At 48.5% G+C, this 15225-nt stretch overlaps 1 protein-coding gene across 1 annotated transcript in view; it reads right to left on the bottom strand.

Moving 5' to 3' along the window:
- The window catches only part of TMCC3 (transmembrane and coiled-coil domain family 3), a 227844-nt gene extending 214840 nt beyond the window's left edge, over positions 1-13004 (bottom strand). The window contains exon 1 of the mRNA XM_063927611.1: positions 12916-13004. The gene's annotated coding sequence lies outside the window, so the exon portion shown is untranslated. The remainder of the gene's footprint in view (positions 1-12915) is intronic.
- Positions 13005-15225: the final 2221 nt, after the last annotated feature.

The following is a 15225-nucleotide window of genomic DNA, read 5'->3' as shown; positions in this document are numbered from 1 at the left end:
CTCCAACATGTGTGCAAGGCCCTATCTTAAAGTATCAAAACTATTGTTATTGTTTACTTAGATAGTGCCACTAATTTGCACAGCGCTGTACAGAGAACATTAGAATTTGTATCTCTCCCTGTTCCACTGGAATGAGAGTGATATTCCCTAAAATATAAACACACACAGACAAATCCACATAACCTTCCCATAGGTTATTGGAGTGTGGGAGGAAACAGGAATACCCAGAGGAAACCCACACAAACATAAAAAGAACATGCAAACTCCACACATTCAGGCCATGACCAGGAATTGAACTCATGACCTGAGTGCTGTGAGGCGGTAATGCTTACCCTATGCCACTGTCCCGCGGATTGGATTATATTGTATAAAAATGTTGCAGGCTGTATAGAGAATACACCCTATAGCAGGTTGGGACAGGGATCCTGCCGCTTAGAATTCCAACACCTCGTTGGAAAGTATGCTAATCCTTTCCCCTCCCCTTCCTGCAGTCTAATACCCCTTTTCCACTTACGAGCACGGGTCGCAGCCGGGAGCCTGACACGGGAGCTGCCCCCTGCTGCGACCCGTGCTCGGCCCCTTTCCCATCAGCAGTCACAACCCGGCATATGCCGGGTTGGTGACGCTTCTAGTGACGCGGCAGGGGCGGCGCAGGGAGATCACATGATCTCCCAGCGCCGCCCTTCCATACAGTGTAAACGGGAGCTGTGTCGCATCGACACGGCTCCCGTTTACACTACAACCCTACCCGGATCATTCCCGTGTCCTACCCAGGTAAATAGCCGGGTAGGATTCACGGGTCACTTGATCCGGGTTTACCCTTTTCCACTTGCAGAAAACACGGGTAAATGCGCGCCCCTGTGCATTTACCCGTGTTTTTTGAGCTAGTGGAAAAGGGGTATAACTCTAACTTCCCCCCTGCACCCTAACTCTAACCCTCCCCCTGGTGCCTAACCCTATCCCCCTCCTCCAACCCCCTACAGCCTAACTGTAACCCTCCCCAGCACACTTACATTCAGTATGCTGACTCTTGGGATTCCGGCATCAGGATTCTGAGCGTTGTCGGGCAGCACGTTTTTTTAGTGTGTGCAGTTAGATTTCAGTACTAATATATGGCAAATAAATAGAACACAACAAACTGACAAATACGTTTTCTGAGCAACAGGTACGGATGTCTTGTTCAGCCATACACTATATATCTGGTGATAAACTATGTTGGTTCATTAACAAACAGTTTTTATTTGCAAATGTATGGAAATGTGCCCCCCCCTCCCCTCCAGCCAATGTGGAAATACGAGTCCCTGCATATCCTGCTAAAAAGAAGCAGGTCACACTGGGAAATGTAGTTTCACATTAGCTACAGGTTACGGGTGTAGTATGGTATGCTGGCGGCCAGGCTCCCGGCGACCAGCATACCGACGCCAGGATCCTGACCGCCAGCATACTGACAGCGTGGCGAGTGCAAATGAACCCCTTGCGGGCTCGGTGCGCTCGCCACGCTGCAGGCACGGATTCTCCCTCCAGGGGGGTTGTGGACCCCCAAGAGGGAGAAAAAGTGTCGGTATGCCGGCACCGGGATCCCGACAGCCGGCAAACTGAAGACCACCCACAGGTGACACATGAAAAAAAAACTCCACTACCTACTTGCAAGGAGGAGAAACCGTCAGATGGAGAAGCAATCAGTCAGCATCCATCAGAGCCTATGGACCTACAGGTGTTCCGAAGCTCTGTAGGACAAAGTAAAAAAAAAGTCTGTAGTAGGATCACGTGCTGGTGCTAGTCCCACAGTGACAGTGGGAGCAGGCTGCAGACACATAAACCACTGGACCACTAGGGCACTTCCTGTAGATGAGGCGACAAAGGACATACTGAAGACACACACACACTCATACTGAGACACACACACACACACACACACACACACACACACACACAGTGATACTGAGACACACACACACACACACACACACTGACACTCATACTGAGGCAGAGGCACACACATTCATACTGGGCACACACACACACACACACACACTGACACTTATACTGAGGCAGAGGCACACACACTCATACTGAGGCGCACACACACACACACACACACACACACACACTCATACTGAGGCAGAGGCACACATACACTCATACTGAGACTGAGACACACTCACACTGAGGCAGAGGCGCACACACACACTGACACTCATACTGAGGCAAAGACACACACACACACACACACACACACACACTCATACTGAGACAGAGGCACACACACTCATACTGAGACACACATACATACATACATACATACATACATACATACATACATACATACATACACACACAGACACACACAGTGATACTGAGACACACACACACTGACACTTATACTGAGGCAGAGGCACACACACTCATACTGAGGCACACACACACACACACACACACACACACTGACACTCATACTGAGGCAGAGGCACACATACACTCATACTGAGACTGAGACACACTCACACTGAGGCAGAGGCACACACACACTGACACTCGTACTGAGGCACACACACACACACACACTGACACTCATACTGAGACAGAGGCACACACACTCATACTGAGGCAGAGGCACACACACACACTCATACTGAGACACACACAGTGACAGAGAGACACACACAGTGATACTGAGACACACGCTGACACACACAGTGACAGAGACACACACACACACACTCATACTGAGACACACACACACAGTTATACTGAGTCAAAGGCACACGTACACTCACATTGAGGCACACAACACACACTCACACTGAGGCACACACACACACACACACACTCATACTGAGGCACACACTGATATTGAGAGACACACACACACACTGACACATACTGAGGCAGAGGCACACACACACTCATACTGAGACACACACAGTGACAGAGAGACACACACACTCACTCATACTGAGACACACACAGTGATACTGAGACACACATTGACACTTATACTGAGACTGAGACACATTCACACTGACACTCATACTGAGGCAGAGGCACACACACTCACACTCATACTGACACACACAGTGATACTGAGACACGCACAGTGATACTGAGACACACTGACACCCATACTGAGGCAGAGGCACACACACACTCAAACTGAGACACTCACACTGACACTCATACTGAGGTACACACACCATACTTGCCGACACTCCCGCATTCTGCGGGAGGCTCCCGTTTCCCCGGCCAGTCTACCGCTGCCCTGGAAAGTGCCTTCAATCCCCCGGAATCCTCCAGCCCCATGTAAAATCCGGGTTGTGCATGTGTGACCCCTGGGTCCTGACGCGACGGGGGCGGAGCTTGATACGGCCATACACTGCGGCGCAGGATGCGTAGCCGCACACCAATGCCTACAAGCGGTGATCTCCCTCCCGCTCACCAGTGCAGGCAGGGCAGGCATGGAGACCACATAGGTCGGCAGCGCCGGCGGCAGCAGCAGCATCAGCGGATCCCCATCTCCCCCTGCCCCTGCACATTGGGAGCAGCGGGCAGTGAGATATCTGGGAAGGGGAGTGACAGGCCAGGCACGGAGAACCGCTCTGGCAGGAAGACTGAGCTAGGAGGTGGCTGAGAACTTGGACGAGAGGCTGGAGATGGAGTGCCTGGTCCCAAGGTGAGTGTATGGTTCTACCCACAGCGTGTGTGCATAGTTTGGAATTGGCCCCTGTGTAACTGTAGGCTGGCACTTACCTATGTATGTATGTGTGTGTGTGTGTAGGGTGGCACTGACCCCTGTTTGTATGAGTGTGTGTGTGTGTGTGTAGGGTGGCACTGACGTGTGTGTGTGTTGGCACTGACCCGTGTATGTGTGTGTGTAGGGTGGCACTGACGTGTGTGTGTGTGTGTAGGGTGGCACTGACGTGTGTGTGTGTGTGTAGGGTGGCACTGACGTGTGTGTGTGTGTGTGTGTGTAGGGTGGCACTGACGTGTGTGTGTAGGGTGGCACTGACGTGTGTGTGTGTGTGTGTGTGTGTGTGTGTGTGTAGGGTGGCACTGACATGTGTGTGTAGGGTGGCACTGACCTGTGTGTGTGTGTGTGTGTGTGTAGGGTGGCACTGACCCATGTGTGTGTAGGGTAGCACTGACCTGTGTGTGTGTGTAGGGTGACACTGACTTATGTGTGTGTGTGTGTAGGGTGGCACTGACCCGTTTGTGAAGGGTGGCACTGACCCATGTGTGTGTGTGTGTGTGTAAGTTGGCACTGATCCGTGTGTGTGTGTAGGGTGGCACTGACCAGTGTGTGTGTACGGAGGCACTGACGTGTGTGTGGGGTGGCACTGACCCGTGTGTGTGTGTGTGTGTGTGTGTGTGTGTGTGTAGGGTGGCAATGACTCCTGTGTGCAACTGCAGGACAGCACTCAGAGCGGCAGTAGACACGCCCATAGGTGGAGCTAGACACGCCCCTTCAGCGTCTTGCCATGCACCCTCTCATACAGTATAGAATCTCCCTGAAACTGGTTTCCGAAAGTAGGCAAGTATGACACACACTCATACTGAGACACACACTGACACTCATACTGAGTCAGAGGCACACGTACACTTACATTGAGGCACACAAACACACACTCACACTGAGACACACACACACACACACTCATACTGAGGCACACACTGATATTGAGAGACACACATACTGAGGCAGAGGCACCCACAGACTCATACTGAGACACACATACACACACTTATACTGAGAGACACACACACACAGTAGCACAGTAGTAACCTCTCCAGGCAGCTCAGATCACGGGAGCCAGTCTCCGAAAGAGTAGGCATGACAGGCAGCAGAGCCACAGAGAGACCACGGAGAACCTAGCATACTCGGGGGCGTGGCCTAATCACGGAGGTGTGGCCACGCCCCTTTAAAAAAAAAAAGAACTATCAAGCTGCAATCTATGGAGCTGCCCGGTAGAGAGGGAACACGGGACTGGCCGAGGGGGAAACCACCTCTCTGCTCACACTGCATTGCGGAGCGGTGGTGAATGAAAGTAAATCACTGGTGGATCCCGGAACACAGGGTAGTGTATAGTTCATCAGCTGCCTGTCAGTCCGCTTAGCAGCGTTGCAGGACTACCCGCAGCGCTGCTATGTGTGTCTATGACACCGGGTGCCCTGCTGCTGCTATTGCGTGGGGGCTACGTGGCAGAGGGAGGGGGGGGGGGCTCCTGGCAGCCTCAGCGTACCGCCCCCTCAAGTCCAGGCGCCCATAGGCAGCTGCCTAAAGCTGCCTAATGGAAGCGCCGGCCCTGGTGACAGTATGTATTTTGTATTGGTGTGTGATTTTATGTATGTATTAATATATGGGTTATTATTTTATTTCTCCTTCATCCATAGCCCAAATAAATAAAAAAAATGAAAATAAAAAATGCTGAGCTATCCCCTTTGCCCTTATGAAGTTGATATATATATATGAATGCGAGGGGGGCGCTAAGTTAATGGCTCGCCCCGGGTGCCAAAACTCCTAGTTTCGGCCCTGCCCATGCCCTAGTCCGACACTGACTAGTGGTAGACAGATTAGGGATGAGTAGGAATTGGTACAAGGGTAGGCTAAAAACTAGGCTGGAGCTAGCAGAGCCGTAAATATATAAACGTTTTGGGGTAAGGTTACCCTATCATCAGGATCAAACATCATGAAACGTTGATGAGATGAATTCAATTGCACCACGATTTGCACGATCATAGCAGTCTCCAGAGTGCCGCCGTGAGTAAGTCTCTTTGTATGTATGGGCTGTAAGACCTAATGTCTGTTTAACATATGGTGTCTATCGACTGTCTAACTAGACACTGTCAATCAACCGGATACCCTAGTGGGAGGGCACCGGATCAATTACATTGGTGTTTACCATATACAGTGCATCCGAAAGTATTCACAGCGCTTTACATTTTGTTATTATGCAGCCTTCTTCCCAACTGGAATAAACTCATTTTTTCCCCTCAAAATTCTACACACAATACTCCATAATGACAACATGAAAAAAGTTTGAGATTTTTGCAAATGTATTAAAAATAAAAAACTAAGAAATCACATGTACATAAGTATTCACAGCCTTTACTCAATACTTTGTTGATGCACCTTTGGCAACAATTACAGTCTCAAGTCTTTTTGAATATGATGCCACAAGCTTGGCACACCTATCTTTGGGCAGTTTTTGCCTACTCCTCTTTGCAACACCACTCAAGCTCCATCAGGTTGGTTGGGAAGCGTCTGTGCACAGCCATTTTCAGATCTCTCAGATTCAAGTCTGGGCTCTGGCTGGGCCACTCAAGGACATTCACAGAGTTGTCCTGAAGCCACTCCTTCAATATCTTGGCTGTGTGCTTAGGGTCCTTGTCCTGCTGAAAGATGAACCGTCACCCCAGTCTGAGGTCAAGAGTGCTCTGGAGCAGGTTTGTATTCAGGATGTCTCTGTACATTGCTGCATTCATCTTTTCCTCTATCCTGACTAGTCTCCCAGTTCCTGCCACTGAAAAACATCCCCACAGCATGATGCTGCCACCACCATGCTTTACCATAGGGTTGGTATTGGCCTGGTGATGAGCGGTGCCTGGTTTCCTTCAAACATGACGCCTGGCATTCACGCCAAAGAGTTCAATCTTTGTGTCATCAGACCAGAGAATTTTGTTTCTCATGGTCTGAGAGTCCTTCAGTTGCATTTTGGCAGACTCTAGGTGGGTTGCCATGTGCTTCTTACTAAGGAGTGGCTTCCATCTGGCCACTCTACCATACAGGCCTGATTGGTAGATTGCTGCAGAGATGGTTGTCCTTCTGGAATGTTCTCCTTTCTCCACAGAGTAATGCTGTAGCTCTGACAGAGGGACCATCGGGTTCTTGGTCACCTCCCTGACTAGGGCTCTTCTTCCCTGATCACTCATTTTAGATGGCCGGCCAGCTCTAGGAAGAGTCCTGGTGGTTCAGAACTTCTTCCATTTACAGATGGAGGCCACTGTGCTCATTGGGACCTTCAAAGCAGCAGATATTTTTCTGTACCCTTCCCCAGATTTGTGCCTCATACTGTCTGAGGTCTACAGACAATTCCTTTGACTTCATGCTTGGTTTGTGCTCAGACATGCGCTGTCAAGGGGATCAGTACATAATCCCGCTGGACGGGATCCCGTCGGTCGAAATACCGATGCCAGAATCCCGACCGCACAATCCCGACAGGGGTGGCGAGCAGAACGCGGGCACGGTGCCTCGCTACGCTCGGCACACTATTATATTCTCCCTCTATGGGTGTCGTGGACACCCACGGAGGGAGAATATGTCGGGATTGTGGCGGTCGGGATTCCGACGTCGGTATTTCGACCGCCGGGATCCCGTCCAGCGGGATGTTGACCGCCTCCCCTGTCAAGTGTGGGACCTTATATAGACAGGTGTGTGCCGTTCCAAATCATGTCCAATCAACTGAATTTACCACAGGTGGAAACCAATTAAGCTGTAGGAACATCTCAAGGATGATCAGTGGAAGCAGGATTCACCTGAGCTCAATTTTGAGCTTCATGGCAAAGGCTGTGAATACTTATGTACATGTGATTTTTATATTTTTATTTTTGATACATTAGCAAAAATCTCAAAAAAATGTTTTTCAGATTGTCAATATGGGGTATTGTGTGTAGAATTTTGAGGGAAAAAAATGAATTTATTCCATTTTGGAATAAGGCTGTAACATAACAAAATGTGGAAAAAAAACTCTTTATACCACATTTGTGCACTTAACTTAAGAGCTCGCTGATGGTTAGTTACAATTCAATTTCAATATACTGCTATACCCAGGATTCAAACCTATAACCTGTTGCATTCCAGTCAAACACCCTACACATTGGTCTATTTCATCCTGCATAAAAACTATGAGATTCCTAAAATATGAACTTACTTGTGCTTTGTTAAAAATAATCAGCATTGCAATTGAGCAGATCTATGTAGTGTACAACCACACATCCAATCCCTTGCAGCCACACACTTTGTATATCTGCTTAGCTGCAATGCTGATCATTTTTCCCAAAGTACATGGTAAGCTTCAAATAGAATTCTCAAGCTTAGAAGTGCTGCCAACAGCTCCCCCTACCCTGCAGCGCTATGTGTGGTGCACACTTCGTACACACCTAGTAAAGGCCCTGGGAGCTAGATTTATGACCTAATATTCTGGAAAATGACTGCAGTTTAAATAAGCCAACCAATTCTATTTCTAGGCCAAAAGCAGGACCAGCTGTATTGGCATGCAGTTGAACCACTTAACAGGTTAATATTTTTTCCAAATACCCATTTAGAAATGGTCAGATTTTTTTATGATTGAATTAGTTGAAGAAGATCTATTTAAAAAATATGCAACACGATTGTTTTTTAAATGACATTTTTTTGACCATCATTGACCAATATATCAGACCATCGATAACTAGCACACGCAGGGGGGTTTCTGAGTACCCAGAAACCCCCCTGCCTACCTATCTATCGCCACAGCCGCTCCAGTGATCGCCCCCAGCCCCCCGCACCTATCCATAGCGGCAGCCGCATCACTGTCCCACCCCATTGCCACAGCCGCAACCCTGTCGGTCTCCCCTGTGTACCCGAGCTCCGCATGTGAATGTGAGGGCGGAGTGGGAGACTCAGGCAGAAGCCAACAGCGTAACGGGATTGGGAAAGGAAGGGAGCAGTTTGCCGGGTATCGCTACCGGATGGTACCTGAGAGGCAGACTGACTAGAGTCGCATGGCGGGAGAGGGGTGAGACACCGGTACCCGCACACCAGCAGGAGCCCGGCGGTAGGAGACCATAACGCCCCACACAAGCAGATGGAGCTGCTGCTTATGCTGCGCTGAAGGTCAATGGTGAAAGTGCATTAAACTGGCTGCAGGGAATCCAGGGGAAAGGGGCACAGTGTCTGGGAGAGAATATGGGGGACGTGACACACTGACTGGGACAGGACACCGGGTGAGGTTGGGGGAGTGTGTGCCACTGACTGGGACAGATCACAGAGGGGGAGTGACACAATAACGGACAGGACACAGGGTAAGGGTGGGGTAGTGTGTGACACTGGCTGGGACAGAACACAGAGGGGGGATGCGACACATTAACTGGGACAGGACTAGTGATGGCCATCGGTGGGGTGTCCACCGATTGTTTCCATCGATGATACCATCTACGATAACCATCAATGGTACACAAACCATCCACAATAACCATCGATGGTTTGCACCACACGATGGCCACCACTGAAAGGTGCTGGCTGGTCCACAGACCAATAAAAAAACAGGGGTGGGGCTTAGTGGGTGTCAGGGGGCGGAGCTATTCTCTGTGTCTCAGCACCACATTACAAAAAAAAGTATTTGGCTATACCTTTCCATCGATGGAGGGAAACCATCTGGTTCTCACCACAGATGGCAAAAGTATTCTACTGTACATCGGCCATAAACCATCGATGATTTTGAATCATCGATAATTGATGGCCGTCCCTAGGCAGGACAAAGGGTGAGCGTAGGGAAGTGTGTGATACTGACTAGGACAGAACACAGATGGGGGTGACCCAGTAACACGGACATAGCACGGGGTGGAGGGGGGTGGCGCAGTGATTGGGACAGGGCAGAGAGGAGATGTGTGACACAATGACAGAACACAGAGCGGGGTGGCGACAGTGAATGGGACAGAACACGGGGGTGACCCAGTAACTGGGACAGAACACTTGGGAGTGTGACACTGTCTGGGATAGATCACAGGGGGGATGACCATGTGACTGGGGCAAAACACAGAGGGGGGTGACGCAGTGAATGGGACAGTAGACAGAGGAGAGATGTGACACAGTGACAGAATACAGAGGGGGGGGGGTGACAGTAACTGGGACAGAACACAGGGAAGAAAGTGGCTGGGAGACAACACATCATCAAGCATATGGAAACCCCCTTTAAAAATTCTGCGTTTGCCCCTGTCGATGATCTGAACATCGTGACCAAAGTGGTTTTACATTTTCCTCTCTTCAGCCGACAGATGTACACAGGCAAGGTAAGGGCTGATTCTTTTACATTTCCCTCATGGCTGCTAATCACTGAAGCTGCTGGGTGGGGTGTGCCATCCGGCTACCTGATCAGTCGTAACTAGTTGTATGGAAGGCACTGAGGGAGGGAACAAGGAAGCAGAGGAGCCCGGAGGTCCCTGTGAGATTGGCAGTTGCTCGATGATTATCTTCCAATAGCCGCAGAGTGGGCGTTTCTGCCTGGTCGCATCAGATGCAACCATGTCAGGGAAAGCCCAGCATGGCAAGTGGTTAATAAACCTAGTCATGTGTCAGTGCTCCCAGGACTGGCCCGCTAAAGGTGTTCTGATGTGGGCTTCTTATTGGCTACACATGGATGCCGCCATCAGGCACTCCTGACAACGAAAACCTGTGACCACCACTTCTTCGCACAGCAGATAACTGCATATAACTGTCTCAGGACAGTTACAGGTAAAGCGTCTGACTATGGGACAGACCCTGATGGTACCCTAGTGATAGACATGGTACAAGGCAATTTGGAGACACTAGTGGAACACAACACAATAATCTGTTGTACAAACTACCAGCTGAGTACATGGTAAATGAAAACTTTAAGTGATAATAGAATTATTTATTTATTCCACAACCATTCCCTACAGATTACATAGTTCATTCTCAGGAAAAGGCAGATAGGGAAGTGAAAGGGGACATAAATGAGGCAATAATAAACATAAAGTAAATTTACATGCAAAAGTGCAAAGTATGGTATTGCAATGTCACGCACATTGGGGGTGATTCAGTGATTCAGAGCTGATCGTAGATGTGCTAAAAATAACACATCTACGATCACAATCTCTGACATGCAGGGGGACACCCAGCACAGGGCAAGTCCGCCCCGCATGTCAAGCCTTAATCCCTGCAGAGGTGCGAAAGCATCGTACGGCAGCCATGCCTTCACACCCGGCGAGTAGCTCCTGCCTACGCCGCTTAGCTGCAGAGGCAGATGGCTATCTGCCATGTTTGGGTCGCAGCGGCTGTGTGTGATGTCACGCAACCGCCGCAGCCCGCCCCAGCAACGGTCCGGACACACCTGCGTTGTCCGGACCGCGCCCACCTAACACCACCGACATGCCCCCCAACTCCGCCTTCACGCCCGCCTCTGCCATGCTTTCGCATCTCACTGTGTGCGCACGCGCAGTGTGGATACTGCCCGTGCACACACCACATAGGTGTTCAGACTACGATCGCTGCCGTTGCAGGGATCAGGTCTGAATTAGGTCCATATTTTCAAGCAAATGGGATACACATGTATTTTCAGGACAAAATAGTTGGCTGTATTGAGACTGTTACTTGCACAGTACAGATTACATGATTGCTACTAGGTATGCAATCATAGGCATGCGCAGCTAATTTTATTAGGGGGTGCACCCCCAGAGGGGCATGTCTAGCACCGCCTTTTGGGCGTATCTAGCACCACCTTTTGGGCGTGTCTACTGTCTAGCATCACCCAGGGACATGTCTAAAACTATTTTACATTCTCTCAGTAAAATCACATGGTTTAATCTAATTTCTCCCTAATAATAAAGTAGATATAATACACCCCAGAGAAAAAAAATTAAACATAATGGTGCAACCACCAGGCAGTACTGACGGTCCACTACGACATAACCCTGAGTGCTAGCTACACCCTATCACTGCTTACACTTCCCCAATATATCCCTGACCGAGTGCGGGAACTAGAGAGTGGTGTGCCTAGGTGCATATGCAATCCCCTCCCCACCCCACACACACCCCCCAGCACTACACCCTAATTTTGAGTGGGTCACTCTGAAAAGTACAGGAGATTTATTGAGCCAAATGGGAGGCGATCACGAGACCGCCTGTCGGAATACCGGCGCCACAGGCTTTTCTCCCTCTGTGGGTGTCCACGACACTCACAGAGGGAGAATAGATCCTGCGGCGAGCGCAGTGAGCCTCCGTACCCGCAGCGTGGCCAGTGCAGTGAGCCCGCAAGGGGCCTTCTAGCGTGGCGATCCCGGCGAGCCTGCAAGGGGCTTTCTAGCGCTCGCTCCGCTGCCAGCATACTGGTGGCCGGAATCCCGCTGTCGGGATCATGACAGCCAGGATCCTGGCCGCCTGTAAGAGGTATGTATTCCAGGATGAACATTTCCATTTTAATATAAAACAAGTTTATAATTTTACACTTGTGCAATCAGAGCCACATTTGCCCCTTTCTTTGCCATCAGACTAATCCTCCGCAGGACACCAGCATTTGTCACAAATGTCCCCATGCTCACCAGTCACTGACAGTAGTGCCCCTTATTCACATTACGCGACACAGCATGAGCCAAAATTCACATTATGCCACACAGCATGAACCAATATTCACATTACGTCACACAGCATGAGTAAAAATTCACATTACACCAAATAGTATAAGCCGAAATTCACATTACGTCACACAGCATGAGTAAAAATTCACATTACGCCAAACAGTATAAGCCGAAATACACATTATGTCACACAGTATGAGCCAAAATTCATATTACGCCACACAGTGAGAGACAAAATTCACATTATGCCGCACAGTATGAGCCAAAATTAACTTTATGACATACAGTATGAGCTGAAATTAACGTTACACCACACAGTATTAGCCAAAACTCACATTATGTCACACAGTATGACCCGGAATTCACATTATGGCACACAGTATGCCCCCAGCAGTGCCAGATACACATAATACCCCCCATAGTGCTCACAGTTATTATAAAAGTATAACACATTATTAATAATAAATATTTTGAGGGATATAAATAATCCATAGTAATAAAAAAATCCAAATTTAACATATATTAAACAGAGATGTCTCAGTGACACAGACAGATAGCGTGTCTTACCCTCTCTGCTGAGTGCTGAACTGTCTCAGGGTTGCTCAGCTGTGTCCTCTGCTCCGGCGGCGGCTCCGAATCCTCCTGAGAGGAACGCTGCCTGGGCTGGGCATGTAATGTTCGCGTGGCTGGTGGCGGCAGTTGCAGGACAGTGAGGACACTGCACAGGGGCAGTTGCAGGATTGTTATGGGGAGGGGGGTCCCGTACACACACACACTTATATATATATAGAGGTATTTTGGATATCGGATTTTTCCGTATTTTGGAATAATTGCATACCATATTGAGATATCATGGTGATGGGACCTAAATCTAAGCACATAATGCATTTATGTTACATATACACCTTAAACACACAGCCGGAAGGTAATTTTAGCCAATATTTTATATAACTGTGCATTAAACAAAGTGTGTCTACATTCACACAATTCATTTATGTTTCATATACACCTTATACACACAGCCTGAAGGTCATTTAATACAATATTATTAATAACTTTGTGTATTAAACAAAGTTTGTGTACATTGAGCCATCAAAAAACAAAGGTTTCACTATCTCACTCTCACTCAAAAAAGTCCGTATTTCGGAATATTCCGTATTTCGGAATATTTGGATATGGGATACTCAACCTGTGTGTGTGTGTGTGTGTGTGTGTGTGTGTGTGTGTATATATATATATATATATATATATATATACACACACACAATACATACACATAGGAGACTCATATAATAGTATACATACACATACATGATATACTAACATACACAGTACACAACATGCATATACAGTAGACACACATATCTTTCCCCAAAAAATAAAACACAGCCACCATAATTGCTGCCAGCCCCTGCCAGGTCAGTGAGAGTCCGTCTGGCCAGCATCTTTAATTAAAGCCGCCCGTGTACCGATCCCCCCCACCGGACCCGCCACTACCGCCGGCACTCCAGACATGCATCTAATTCTTGCAGACAGGAGAGGAGACGCTGCAATCCGTCCAGCCCCATGAGAAGGGAAATACCTGAGGACCCCCCAGCATTCGCGTAGCCGCTGGAGGAGACTGGTGAGCACGGGCGGAAGGCAGAACTTGAACTTCAATCACCCCCTCTGCGCTGCTGGGCAGCCTCTAGTGACAGCAGCATGTGCGCGGCGACAGGCAGCAAGCGCAGCAGCCCAGTTGGTCAGTGCAGCAGGCGTGGAGTGCGGGGGGGGGGGCGGACATTAGGGGGTGCCTGTGCGCACCAGGCACCCCCCATGCGCACGCCTATGTATGCAACAACATTCATAAAACATTTCATTTTGCAGGTATGCTGTCATATAGTCGACATTCAAATGTTCAAAATTTCTCCACTTTATCTCTCCCAAAGGTTTAAAAAGATTTCCGCTTTAGTCAGAATACAGTAAGGGCTTGTTTATGCAAATGCAGAACAAACTAAATATTTACACTTCATAGGGGTTTAGTATGCAGTGTGCAAATGGCCCAGGACTGAAGATGCTGGTATAGTGTACCTCCACTGCCAGGGCTCTGGCTTGTGGCCCCAAACACACTTGGCACCGCGAGGCAAAGGCTTCAGTTGCCTCCTAGAGTTCTTACACTGAATTTAGCATTAGAAATGTGGAAAATGAAAACGTTTCAATCTGCAAGCTAGATTAGACCTTTTAAAAATGTTAACTATGTTAAACTATAATGTCCTTTAATAAACCTTTCATTGTTAAACATTTATTGTTGCAATCCAAATGTATCAAATTGATGTGGCCAGACAGAATTTTCTTTTTATTTACATTGAGGGGACTGACTTTTATGGCTATTAGTTGATATTGCAGCAATCTCTGGAATATTGGAGAATGGTCTATCATAAGGAATATTTGACAATCTAAACACAACATAGAGCTTCTCCCTTATATTTGTCATGAAAATAAAGATCTCTAGACTGCTACGCTAAAACCGCCCCTCCATTTAGAGATACACAGGTAGCTTGGAGAAATACAAAGAGTCAATTAGTCACTGCCTTATTTGCCACCCAATACGACCCTGATTTCATACAGCATTTGAACAATCAAAAGAATATGTGTATTGGGAAAGTATACACTGTAACATGATTTCACCATACCGGGATGTAGTCAGCATCCTGACAAGGTGTCGGTGGTCACAATATCCACAGCAGCACCCCGACTGTCATTCTGCTGGTAAGTATTAGGGTAACCTGCAGGGGGGGTTAGGGTTAGACTGCAGGAGGGAGGGGGGGGTTAGGGTAAGGCTGGAGGGCGGGGGGGGGGGGGGCGGGTAAGGTTAGCCTGCGGAAGAGGTGGGTTAGG

Source organism: Pseudophryne corroboree, chromosome 6 (genome assembly GCF_028390025.1).
Source record: "Pseudophryne corroboree isolate aPseCor3 chromosome 6, aPseCor3.hap2, whole genome shotgun sequence".
NCBI classification, from domain to species: domain Eukaryota; kingdom Metazoa; phylum Chordata; class Amphibia; order Anura; family Myobatrachidae; genus Pseudophryne; species Pseudophryne corroboree.
Note: the sequence above shows the minus strand (reverse complement) of the source record. Positions and strands in the feature narration are given on the sequence as shown.